The 13,177-nt window shown below is 46.8% G+C and overlaps 1 protein-coding gene across 5 annotated transcripts in view; it reads right to left on the bottom strand.

The window, feature by feature from the left end:
* KAT6B (lysine acetyltransferase 6B) overlaps positions 1–11,531 on the bottom strand; it is a 179,975-nt gene extending 168,444 nt beyond the window's left edge. The window contains exon 1 of one of the 5 annotated variants that reach the window (XM_065922667.1): positions 11,428–11,531. The gene's annotated coding sequence lies outside the window, so the exon portion shown is untranslated. Of the gene's footprint in view, positions 1–9,120; positions 9,143–10,322; positions 10,624–11,427 lie in introns of those variants that run through there. The other 4 variants (XM_065922666.1, XM_065922669.1, XM_065922670.1 and 1 more) reach the window with 4 other exon arrangements.
* Between the last annotated feature and the right edge of the window lie 1,646 nt (positions 11,532–13,177).

Here is a 13,177-nt window from a genome sequence, read left to right as displayed (position 1 = left end):
GACACCCCTTAAATTTAGCAACCATCTCTGGATCTCCACGCTACTCAACCCAAACAGACACGGTGAGTTTATTGGTACACTCTATTTAGTGGTAAGTTAGCTCTCTTTGACAAGAAGCCCCACAACAGGTACCTCAGGAAGTAAACTTCCAGGCTTCCTCAAGGCTAGACCTGTCCTCCAAATTTTAAAAAATGAGGTTTGCGATAGAGACAAAGAAAGAATTTCATCTTTTAAAAAAAACCAAACAACTCGCTATTACTCAAGTAGTCAGGCAGGTATAACATTCTGTCTGGATGGGGGAAAAAAAAAGGTCAAACATTGTTTGAAGGTCAATATTAACTTTCCCAGGCAACATTCGCTATTTATCCCAAGGGTCATCTGGTATCTAAGTACTGACTGAACTATCAAGATATGGCCAATAGCTGCAACTAAGAGAAAGATGCACCAGTTTCCACAATATGCCAGCACAGGACACATTTCAGGGTGGTGGTGGTTAGTTATTAAGCTGTGTCTGACTCTTGCAGACCCATGGACCGCAGCCCGCCAGGCTTCTCTGTCCACGGAATTCTCTAGGCAGGAATACTGGAGTGGACTGCCACTTCCTTCTCCAGGGGATCCTCCCAACCCAGGGATCAAAACCGAGCCTTCCGCGCTGCAGGCGGTCTCTTGCATCGCAGGCAGATCCTTTGCCCATTGAGCCACCAGGGAGGCAGAAAATAAACGTGAGACAACACTGGGGATGGCCACACTTTGACGCTGCGCAAAACGACCAAGCAACCTGAGCGCCTCCTCCTCCCCTCCCCTAGCCACAGACACACACCTCACTCCTCAATTCAATCTCACAGTCAGCTCTCATCTGACACCAACCAACCGAGTTAATTAGGCAGAAGCAGATGTAACTCAGCAGCTCTTTGCTACAAGCTGAATCAGTGTTAAAAACACACACACACACAGCTAAGAAAGGAACAAAATCATAAGTCTCTTATCTGTAGCCAATTCTCAACTAAACACATGTATATTATCCACTTTGTATATTATCCACTGCACATTTTTTTAATCTTAGGCTGGTTTGTTTCTGACATTCCACTAGCCCCACTGTAAATTGGTATGTGTTAAGAGAATAGATTGAAAACCAATTTAATTTTAGTCTAAGCAATACTTAACTAGAAAGACAAATCTAAGGCAAAAAAAATGCATAATTCATTAAAAAGCCAGTTAGAAATGCTCTCCGCCCCCTGCCTCCCGATTCAGAAGTATCCAACACCGCTTCTCTTTTCCAAAGCCCTGAGATTGGTTTCACAGGTAGACAGCACACACGATTGTAAGTACCTAAAAACCGTTATGCTGTTTTCATTTTCTTTCTACAAAAGCCTGAATGTTGGACTAAAAGGCTATCAAAAATAAGAATGAGTCATTCCAAATTAATTCTGGGGACTCATGCTACATCAAAATTAAATTACTCTATTTTCTAAGGTTTTGAATCACTATTTTTAACTACAAAGTAACATGAGTAAATTACATGGTTGTATCATATAGTTTTTAATAAAACACTATTTACATCATTCATTACAAACTATTCTAAACAAATCTAGAGAAATGCTTCGTCCGACACTGAGCTTTTGGCTTCATTAGTATTATAAAAATATCAACACTATTCAGAAATACTCATGTCAGCATAAGAAGAGTCAAAATACCCTGGATCATAAATTATATGTGAAGCCTCCTCTAAGCTTTTACTAAGGCTGTGTGTTGTTTCAAAATCAATGTCATAACACTCGAGTCATGAGATTGCGGGTGAGCCAAAAGCAGTGGTAGAAAAAAATAAAGATTAATAGTAGAGTTTACTCTTCTGTCCTACTGACAAAACAGATATTTTTAGCTCTCCCACTTTTATAGGCTCCTGGATTTTTTCATAGCCTATTATGTAATTGAGTATGGACCCACAAATCTTAACAATATCGTCTGAAAAAGAATATAGACTGTTTAAGGGAAGAGGACTTAACTTCTTTCCTTCTATAACCACCCAGCCCAGACGACTAGCACAGTTGCCTCAAACAGCATTCTCAGTGAACAAATTTCTGGGACATCAGACATCATCCACACAGCAATACTGGTTAACTTTCAAATCCTGCATGCAATTACTTCTCAAAATTAATGCTCAAGGCCCAAAGCATGTGAACTAGGAGGTGAGGTTATAAACACTATCAAAGAAAAACCAGCAAATTTAGTGAGATATTGTTCTGCGTGTGCAGTCCTATGGTAGATACTGTGGGGATAAGAAGCAATTCAGCACAATTTGGTAGTTCTTCAAAAAAAATTAAACAAAATTACTGTATGATCTCACAATTTCACTTCCAGATACACACCCCAAGGAACTGAAAACAGGGACTTAGATAAGTACATGTACACTCATGTTCATGACAGCACTATTTCCAACAGCCAAAAAGGTAGAAACAGGTCAATGTCCATCAACAGATAAATGGGTGAATAAAATATGGCATATCCATACACTAGAATATTATTCAATCATAATAAGAAGTGAAGCAGTGGGGGCTTCCCTGGTGATCCAGTGGTTGACAGTCTGCCTTCCAGTGCAGGGGACATAGGTTCAATCCCTTGTCTAGGATGATCCTACAGGCTGAGGGGCAACTACTGAACCTGCACTGGTGAGCCCATGAGCCACAACTACTGAAGCCCACACACCTTGAGCCCCTGCTCTGCAATAAGAGGAGCCACGGCAATGAGAAGCCTGAGCACTGCAACCAAGAGTAGCCCCGACTCACTGCAACAAGAGAAAGCCTGTGTGAAACAACGGAGAAAAATAGCACAGCCAAAAATAAAATTAAACAAATCTTTAAAAAAAGAAAAAGTGGTGAAGTAGTGATACATGCTACAACACAGATGAACCTCAAAAATATGTTGTGAAGGGAGCCAGACACAAAAGGTTACATATCATATAATCCCATTAATAAGAAACTCCTAGAATAGATAAAGCTAGAAACAGAACATAGATTGGTGGGACCTGGGCAGGGATGGGGGAGATGGTGAGGAGAAACTGCTTAATGGGTAAAAGTGAAAAGTGGTGAAGGTCACTCAGTTGTGTCAGATTCTTTGTGACTCCCATAGACTATAGCCTGCCAGGCTCCTCTGTCCATGGAATTCTCCAGGCAAGAATACTGATTTGGGTAGCCACTCCCTTCTTCAGGGGATCTTCCCAGTCAGGTGTCAAACCCAGGTCTCCCACACTGCAGGCAAATTCTTTATCATCTGAGCCACCACGGAAGCCTGGCGTAAGTGGTAAGGGACTTTATTTTGTAGTGATGACAGTATTTTGAAAACTACATAGAGGTCATGGTCACATAACACTGTGACTATACTAAATGTCATTGAATTGTTCACTTTAAAATGGTTTTATGTTATATGAATTTCAACCCCAATTTTTTTTTTTTTAAAGAAATAGAGCAATAAACTATAATAATAGCAACCACTGTCTGACACCTACTGTGGGCCAGGCACTTTACAAAGATTATCATGTGCGGATGCATGTCAGGTCGCTTCAGTTGTGTCCGACTCTGAGACCTCATGGACTATAGTCCGCCAGGCTCCTCTGCCCATGCGGGTTCTCCTGGCAAGAATACTGGAGTGGGTTGCCATGCCCTCCTCCGAAGGATCTTCCCAACCCAGGGGCTGAACCCGTGTCTCCTGCGGCTCATACACGGCAGGTGGATTCTTTACCGCTGAGCCACCGGGCAAGCCATAAATTACATAGATTATCAAGTAAACCTCAAAACCACCCTGTAAGGTAGCATTGTTGCCCACATTTTGCAAAAGAAAAACAGATTTCTGACTGTCAAGACCTCAGACCAGTAAGTCATGAAAGATTTTAATTCAGATGCTAAACGCTTTCCTGTCTCTCTATTGGTTTTCAAACTAGGCTCCTTGGAGCTCTTGTGAGAAAGTGCCTGGGCTTTCAGAACCACTGGCAGGTGCCCTTGTGGGTTACACACTAGGGCCACCACAATCCCTGCACCGAACAAAGCATCTCTGCCTTAACTATTCTATATTTAAAGGGCTTCTCTATAATATTCACTTCAAAGAAAGGGCTCCTCTAAATACAGAAGGAACAAAGTCTGAAAACAACCGAGACTATTCCTTGGTAGTGCGGATGGGGAGAACATCCCTTGGAGAGATGGGACTTAAACTGGACCCTGAAAGGCAGAACTTAGATTAACTGCCTAGTCTCTCCACAGACACCTCCCCAGAAGCCCTACATCACTTTGTCTAACAGGAAACTTTTAGCTTTCTTATCATTTGGCATTTCTAATCTGTATTTTGCTTACCTCATCTCCACTACTAGACTGCAAAATTCTTAAGAACAGGACTTATGTTTGATTCATCTTGGCACACCCCAAGATTTCCAAGGACCACAACTTGAACGTAAGAGGGGTTTTATGCCTATTTGTTTAATGAATGCACCAGTGAATGAATGAAGGGAAATCTAGGAGAAGGCACAAAACAAGAATGAGCTGTCAGAATGGAGGGATACTGAGTCCATGTGCATGCCTGGAGAGGGGATGTGTTGAATAGGAGTAAGAAATAAAGCTGGACGTGACAAAAACAAGGCTGAGGCATGTGAACACGACAGATGAAGTAACAGAAAGCCAGTGCAGGAGTAGCAACACAACAAGGTGGAGTGGAATGCAAGCACGTGCACGTACACGCACGCACACACACACACATGTGTTGAACGTTTGAATAATTCTGGCTATGGTATCCATCCAGTATACGTTGAAGGGAAAGATGACTGAAGGAACAAACAAAAGCAATCAGTATTTCTTTTTTTTTTAGCAATCAGTATTTCATCTCCCCACATATCAATCTTGTTCAACTTATATTTATGAGCTTAACTCAGCAGCAAGCCCAGAGTAGGCATTCCATAAATGTTAGCTGAATTGAATAATTAATTCCCATCTTTTTAGAATAATATTAAGTTCTTTCTCACTACTCATTAACATAAAGTTTTCAATTCAAAAGCTAATAATGTTTTCCAAGGATTTCTAAGAGGCTAAATCACCATGAAAATTATAATTTCAACTAATACATATTATATTAATTGGAAGTTTAATTTTTCATGTCATGCTCTCCTAGTTGACAGTATCCTTGTTATGTCATTAAACTATAATTGTGTAAATCTGCTTCAACAAACAATAACTGAACCATCAATAAACTATTATGGCTTCCATAATCCCTAGCAAAGATTAGTTTCAACATCATCATCATAAATTAGTAGCGACTCGTCCCAAATCTCCTGGTGAAGCCTATGAATTCCGTTTGCATAGTCATCCCTACATTTAAGTGCTCAACAGTTTCAGTCTCTAAACTTTAATCACACTGTTAGGAACCTCACAGGAAATTTGATCTCTTGTAAAACAGGATTTTAGAGACAAGATGAAAAGTCATTCAAAGTCATCAGGCCTTTGGAGCCAGGGTACACTGATTAGTAATAATGATATTATAACTAAGCACTTTCACTTAAGAAATAATCAGCTGAATTTAGAGTGACTTTTTTTTCTGACATTTAAAAATTCCTATTCAATTCTAACCTCAAGTTAGCTTTAGTTGGGTTTTAATGACAAAGACAAAAACAATGTATTTGGGGGAAAAAATCTGACATCTTAATTTTTAAAAGATTATTTTGGAAATACACATCATTTCAGAATTCTGCATTAACTTTATCACAGACAGTTTCAAAGAGGATATCCTTAAAACAAATTAAAGCTGCTCTCTGAGAATCTCAAGGAAATTACAGATCTATTTTTAAATAGGAACACAAGTACATACATACATTTGCATACAATTTCAAGGGCTTACATATTTCTCTACTGCCCACCCAAGGACCTCTAAAGGTTCACTCACTAACTTTACTTACTGTAACACACACAGAGAGGTTGATAGTTTTACCCAGTTTCACAATAATTATCTCTATATGTGCTTAAAGTAAAACATGTTATATTGAAAAAAAGAAAGTTATTATCATCGGTTTTGGATACTGTCAAACAGGCTCATGAAATCTTATTCAACAAGGCAACGTGCTATGAAGGGACGGATCTAGAGAGCTCAGGAATCAAGTCCCCACTTTGTCAGCTACCTAAGCTGTGGGACATAGGGCACATTACTGAGTCAATCTACATCTCAGTTTTCTCACCTGTAAAAATGAGAAAAATGTAGTTTTGCAGATCTGTAAAGAGGAATAAGTGAGATAACAAATATGAAAGTAGCAAGGCGGAGACACATAGCAGGAACACAATAAAATGCTAGCTCATAAAAGGAAAAAGGGCAATGCAGTCAGCTAGAGACCTGTAAAATCTAATCTAGCTGAACTTCTGTCTATATGACCATTTTCTCCTATGAGACAGGGAAAGTCAGCACCTGGCTTAGTTACAGTTGCAGACAAGAAAAATTCAAGACAGAGAACAGAAAAAAGTGAAGAAGAGCAAAAAGAGGTTTGAAATGGTGAGGATGGGGTCAAGAAGAGTGTATTTTCCTTTACACCTTTTAAGGTCAGTAAAGATTAGAAGATAAAACTGATAGGAGAATATCTACTTAACCTGAGGGCAAGAAAAGTCTTAAAACAAGACACAAAAAGCACTAACCATAAAGAAAATACCATTAAATTTGACTCCATTAAAATTAAGAAGTTTAAAAAAAAAAAAATTAAGAAGTTCTGTTCATTAAAAGACACCACAAAGAGTGAAAAGGCAAGCCAGAGAATGAAGGAAGGCATTTGCAACACACACAAAGGACAGAGTCTCATACTTAGAGTAAGAACTACTAAATAGCTATAAAAAGACACAAGGACCAATTTACAAAAGAGGGGAGAGGCGCAGGGACAGACTTGACCAGGAACTTTACAAATGAGGAAATCCAAGTAGCCAATAAACAAACGAAAAACTCCTCCTTACTAATAAGGTAAAGTCAAAGTGTACCAGATTGGCTGAGCTGAAAAACTAACAAGACTAAGTCAAGTTGGTGAGAATAAGCAGCCGGGGAACTCAGATATAGATACACAGATATACCGGGGGGAGTATAACCTGGTACAACTCTGGAAAACAGTCGAACTGGTACCTAGAGAAGTTGCAGACAAGTATACCCCATGACTAGGGCAACCATACAGATCATCATCCAAATTCAGACACTTCTGAGAATTAAAGGTGTTATTCCTGGAGGAGGAAATGGCAACCCACTCCAGTATTCTTAGAGGAGCCTGGGGTCACAGAGTAGGACACGACTGAGCACTGTACAGCTAACACCGGGACAACAGGTATAAGCAGCATTAACAATCATGCTGCCTACGAAGCAGCAGCTCCATCCCCAGGTGGACACCTCAGTCGGAGACCGTGCACCTGCCTACCAGGTGATGAGTACGGGAACATTGGCAGCTTGGTTCACAACTTCCCCACCCTAGAAACAACTCAAATATCCAGCAAGAGTGGAACTGATGAGGCTTCCCTGGTGGCTCCTAGTAGTGGTAGAGAACCTGCCTGCCAATGCAGGAAATACAGGTTCGGTCCCTGGTCCTGGCAGATCCCACATGCTGGGGAGCAACTACGCTCACATGCCGCAACTATTGAACTCTGTGCTCTGGAGCCCGGGAGCCACAACCACTGAGTCCCTGCAGCCTACAGTCTGTGCTCTGCAACAAGAGAAGTTACCTGTAATGAGAAGCCCATGTACAAAAGCCACCATTAACCACAAGCTAGAGAAAACCCACGAGCAGCCAAAAATAAAAATAAATAGAATTATTTTAAAAATGGCTACTTGGACATTTCAAAAAAAAAAAAAGAGTGAAACTAATGATAGAAAAATTGTGGAAGATTATGGGAGTCCCATGAAAAGCTGCTTAACAGCATTCTGGAAAAGCAAATTAAAGCGCTACAAGGAAGAAATCTCCGTTGCTCACACTTCTCCCATTCACTAGTCATTTACTATTCTACATGCGAAGACTGATCACTGTAGCTCACACATACCTGCTTTCATAAAACAATTCCTTTTCTCTCACTTGATACAAATACAGGGATCTGTATACAAGAACACTGAAACTATTGTACAGAGAACTAAGAGATGAAAAGTCACTTGTTAGGAACTCTGGCATTTAAAAAACCGTTATCGTTGGCTAAGTCTTCTTCTGACTGGTATTCAACAGTCCATGAAAGTTTCTGAAGTGCTTTATTTATCCAACTTCCTCAACTACCTTCCAATATTCACCTTATTTTACTTTCCCCTCCCCTGATGCCTTATATCTGACAGTTCCCACCTTATCTGCACAAGTAGTGTGAGAGATAAACATCTGGTGTAACAGCTAAGACATAACATTCACTCTACTCAAGAGGCCTGGGCTTGACTAGTAGGCAAAATTTCAACTGACCATGTCATCACCACCAGCCAGTCAGTCTCCTAAGTTCCTCCTTTAATGGTAAACCCTCCTTGTGTCTTTATCTTCTCTTTTTAACCATCACCATCTCAATCTTTGACCCTAAGTTCAAGTTCTCAGGTAAGAATCTTATCCTTTATTGAAAAATGCACTATCCTTTTCTTTTGAAAAAAAAAAAAAAAAATCCTGCCCAAATTCATTTTGATAAATGTGTGAAGAATTTATGAATAAAAGAATGGAGTGTTTTACTTCAAGATTACCCCAGAAAATCAATGTACTTTACTCACAGTCATACAAAACACACACACACACACACACACCTTTTTTGGAGTACCACAGAACTGGAACACTATCTCGGTGTAAGTTATTCCCATTAGCTACTCCCACCTCCTGTCCATATATCGACAGGTCTTCATATGCTCTTTACTTTGAATTTCCAGGTACCTCCACCCAAATCTTGGTTCACGGGTTCTCTTTTCCTATTTTCTGCATTTGTAATCTAGCCCCTCCTCTGCCTTTGCCCTTTGTCTCCTACCACTCCCTGCACTCAATTCAGACCAAAGTACTTACAAATTCAAAAATATGCAAACACAAGGAGTCTCTTTCTGAGACAGACATCCAGTTCCCCCTTTGCTGACTCCGGCACAAATTACACCCAAGAAATCCAAAGTGTGTGCCAAGTTGCGTACCCATGGGTTGTAGGCCACCAGCTCCTCTGTTCATGGAATTTCCCTTCCAGGCAAGAATACCGGAGTGGGATGCCATTTCCTACTCCAAGGGATCTTTTGGACCCAGGGATTAAACCTGTCCCCTACCCTCCTGCATTGACAGGTGAATTCTTTACCACTGAGCCACTTGGGAAGCCTCTAACAACCCTGTCTCCCACACTAACATCTTTCTTTGCCCATCTACCCTCCCGATTCAATCCAAATCACATTCGCCCAATCCCACGTACCTTTCTTCACACCTGTCACCTTTTCCCACCTCCTGAACCTCCTGACTCCTAACAGACTTTCTGTTAGATATATTTTGCGCAAGGGTCACCTCGGGGCAAAATATACGTAATAATTTAGAATATATCTAAATTCTAAGTAGGCTCCCTTGGCATTTAAGTTTGCTCTTCTGTCTTCCAGAAACTCTCCAAAGAATATCCGTTTCCCATCCCTCCATGTTTTTTCCAAGCTTCTATACCCCAAAGCTAACAAATCTTTCTATTCTAGCATGCCGATTCACCCATATACCTCCTTCCCCCCATTGTAAATGCACCTGACCCCCGTTTCCTCAAATACTTCCTCCAAACCAGCATCTACTCTGCACCGCTTTCTCAGCATTACTCCATATCCACCACACCCAAATCCATTCTTACTCTGCCCCCCTCCCCCGATATCTACAAGTTCAGCCTTCTGCACCGTTTCACTTGCCCCTCGGTCCTCCCTCTACATCTCCCCATCCTGCCCTCTCCTCACCCTCCCTGCTGCACCTGCTTGCACACCTCGTTTCCCCTCACACCCACCCCCTCCTTGGGAGTGTTCTTCCCAGACACTCACTGGCCCCCTACCGTTCCTAGTAGGTCCCTCCCACTCAGAAAACCCCTACGAGCCCTAGCCTTCCGACCACCCGAACCCCGCCCCCATCTCGATATCGCTCCGCCCCTCTACCCTCGAGCCCCGCCCCCTGCCCTGGAGGTCCCGCTGAGGGGCGGGGCCTGTCCCTCCTCCCCTTTCCCCCGCCCCCTACCGTCACGCTCAGGGGCAGCCTGACCCCGAGCGGCCCCGCGGTGACCCTCGCGCAGAGGCCTGTGGGAGGGGCGTCACAAGCCCCCTATTTCCCCCTCCCGCCCCCCTCCCGCCTAGTCTCCTCCCCCTGGGAACGCGCGGGGTGGGTGACAGACCTGGCCGCGCGCCACCGCCACAGCGCCTGCCGGGGGCGCTGCCGCTGCCTGAGAAAAAAGCCGCGGCTGCCGCCTGGAGGAGGTGCCGCCGCCTCCGCCACCGCTGCCGCCGCCGCCAGGGGTAGGAGCTAAGCCGCCGCCATTTTGTGTCCCCCTGTTGTTGTCGTTGACATGAATCCGACATGACACTGATTACAGCCCAATGGAGTCTCATTAAACCCGAGCCACGGTCCCGCCCCAGCGCTGCTCCATTGGACTAGACCGCAGACACTTAGGGCCACCCGTTGGCCTAGGAGTCTGTCCGTCACCCACACACTAACCACTCTGCAGCCCATTGGGGCAGGATCCTGCCGGTCATCTCGCCTCCGCATAGGCACACCCCTCGACCCATCAGCCCCCCCTCCGGTACCACCCCGGGGGAGGGCCCACTGCCAGTACCAATCAACAGACCGCCTGGCCCGCCTCTTCTGGGCACCTATTGGTCCAGCCTTTTTTCTCTCGCCCAGACACCGCGCCACCTCTACTTCCACCTACCCGCCCCCTCTACCTCTAGAAAAGGATTGGGTCTACTCGTAGGAGAGGTACTTGGCCTTATTGGCTGCAGACGACGTCAATCAGAGGGCCTTTTCCCTTCCCCCTCCCCCACTCAACCCCAAACCCCCTAGCCCGCAGCTAAAGTTTGTGTGAGAGCTGATCGCTGGCGGCGGCCGCAGGATTTAGGGGTGGGCGCGGGCGGGCGCGCGCGGGCGGGCACGCGAAGTTAAAATTCGAGGTTCTCAGTCGCCAGCTCCTGCGGTGGAGCGCGCGGACGGGCGCGCCGCCTGGAGCGTTCCATCCCGCCCCCTCCTCCACCTTCTCCCGTCCTGTCCCGGGCGACTACTCGCCCGCCCCCTGGCTCGCATCCTTACCCCCCACGCACCCCTACCCTGCAAGCCGAGGCCGGGTGCAAGCAGTATGATGTCGCTGCAGCCTCCTCGCCATCCCGTGCCGAGGGGGAGCAAGCCCTTACCCGCCGGGCGTGCACCCCCCGGCTCCACACTCGCCCGTGTCTGCAAGCACGTGCACCGTTCGCCGCTGCCTCCAGCCACCCCGGTCCCGGGCTAACCTCGCCTGCAGCCCGGCCAATCGCTTGCTGCCCTTTGTTGCTGCAGCCCGGGTCTCCCCGCTGCCTTCCTCAGCCTCCGCCTCGTCCTTTGCCAGCCGCCCGGGTCCGCAGCGCCGCGCTCCCCCCGCCCGGGACCCACCGCCGCCGCCTCCTTCTCCTCCTCCGCCTCCTCCTCCTCCTCGGCTCCGGGCTGCAGCGCACAGAGCCCGAGGCAGCGCCGCCCAGCCCCGCTCCCCCCGCGCCGCCAGCTAGCCCGCCCGGCCCGGCCGGGGGCGCAGCCTGGACCCCGCCCGCCCCAGTCCCCGCCCCGGGGGTACCTGCCTCCGCCCTGGGGGGGCTCCGCTTGCCGCCCTCGGGGGAGGGCGGGGATGCCGGTGTCCGCGGGAGGATGGGGACGCCTGGGCCGTTTGGGGCGGGGAGTGTGCCCGCCAGGGCTGGGACTTGAGAGGTGCGGTCCTCGCCAAAGCGCCCCCCCACCCCCCGCCGCCGTGGGCCCCAAACTTCGTCCTCCGCGGGGCCTTGTACCCTGGGCGGTCGCGGCAGTTTTGGGGTGGGGGATGCTTCGGGAGCTGTGTCTACCCTGATCAGGAGGAAGAGGGAGCAGTGACATTCAGCGACTGCGGACAGGGCACGGCGGCGGCATCCTTGGGTGGGAGTGGGGATGTCAGACGCCGCTGGAGGGGGAAGCTGCCCCTCAAGATGCCCTCTCCCGGTCTGCGAGGAGCTGGAGAGCTCTGAGCTGCGTTCTCAGTGCTTTCTTGGGCGATGCAGCCGGGTGGCAGAGGGGCTAGGGGCGGGGGTGGGGAGGCGGCTGGGGGGGCCCTTCCCCCTCTCTTCTAGCCAGCGCTCGAAGGAAGGCTGATGGCGAAGTTCGGTTTTCCAGGCTTCCCCTGGGCCCCCCGAGTTCCTGAGGCCCACAAGAGGGAGGCTGGGGGCTCATCTGGCCGCCCAGGCGAGGCCACTTTGACGCTGCCCACATGCCTCCCAGCGCCGTCCAGACTCTGAAGAGAGACCCTCGTTCTTCCCGGAGACCGGTGGGATGCTGACAGGGGAGACTTCAGAAAATAGTAAAAGTAGCCTTGAGAAATGGCTCCTAGAGAGTTTGAGTACGAAGTTTCCCTTCCGAGGCGCCATTTCTTCGTGAGGGGGAGGAGAACTATGACTTTGTAAAAGAACCAAGTTTCAGGCATGGTGGCCTAGGTGGAAAGCCACCTGTTGAGTCAAGTCTGCCCCAGGGCGGTCTTGGGCCCTGGCAGGGTGACACAAGGTACCAGGGAGAGGAGTCCCCGGCTTCCTGCCCTCGTTGACTCTAGCATCCTCATGGCAGTGACCCTGCAGCAGCAGCATCTTCAGCTCCGCATTAGCAACCACTGTGCAAGCTAGGTAGGTACTTTGTTAGAGCAACTTCTCTCAAACAAACAAAAGCAGCAGCACAGCGCAGTCATCGATTGCAGAGCTAAAACACACTTCACTTTTTTAAGATGGTTTGCTTCTCTAGGGTGTGAGCTGCCCCTACTTACATGCTTCTTGGCAGCAAGGTGAGAAAGAGCCAAGACAAAGGGTGCAGAGTTGGATGAAAGGACAGAAGAGGGGAGAGGGGGAGCAGAAGAGTTGTAATACTACACTCAAAACTGTCACCGGTTCCATTATAAATCCCTTTTATAGGTGTTTTATTACTTGGTTGTTAGTTTTTAAAACACAAACCTCTTTAGATTAAATCTTGGCATTCACAGGCTCAGCTTGGGGAAAC

Source organism: Muntiacus reevesi, chromosome 2, assembly GCF_963930625.1.
Source record: "Muntiacus reevesi chromosome 2, mMunRee1.1, whole genome shotgun sequence".
Classification (NCBI taxonomy): domain Eukaryota; kingdom Metazoa; phylum Chordata; class Mammalia; order Artiodactyla; family Cervidae; genus Muntiacus; species Muntiacus reevesi.
The sequence above is the reverse complement of the archived record's forward strand: the minus strand, read 5'-3'. Positions and strand labels throughout refer to the sequence as shown.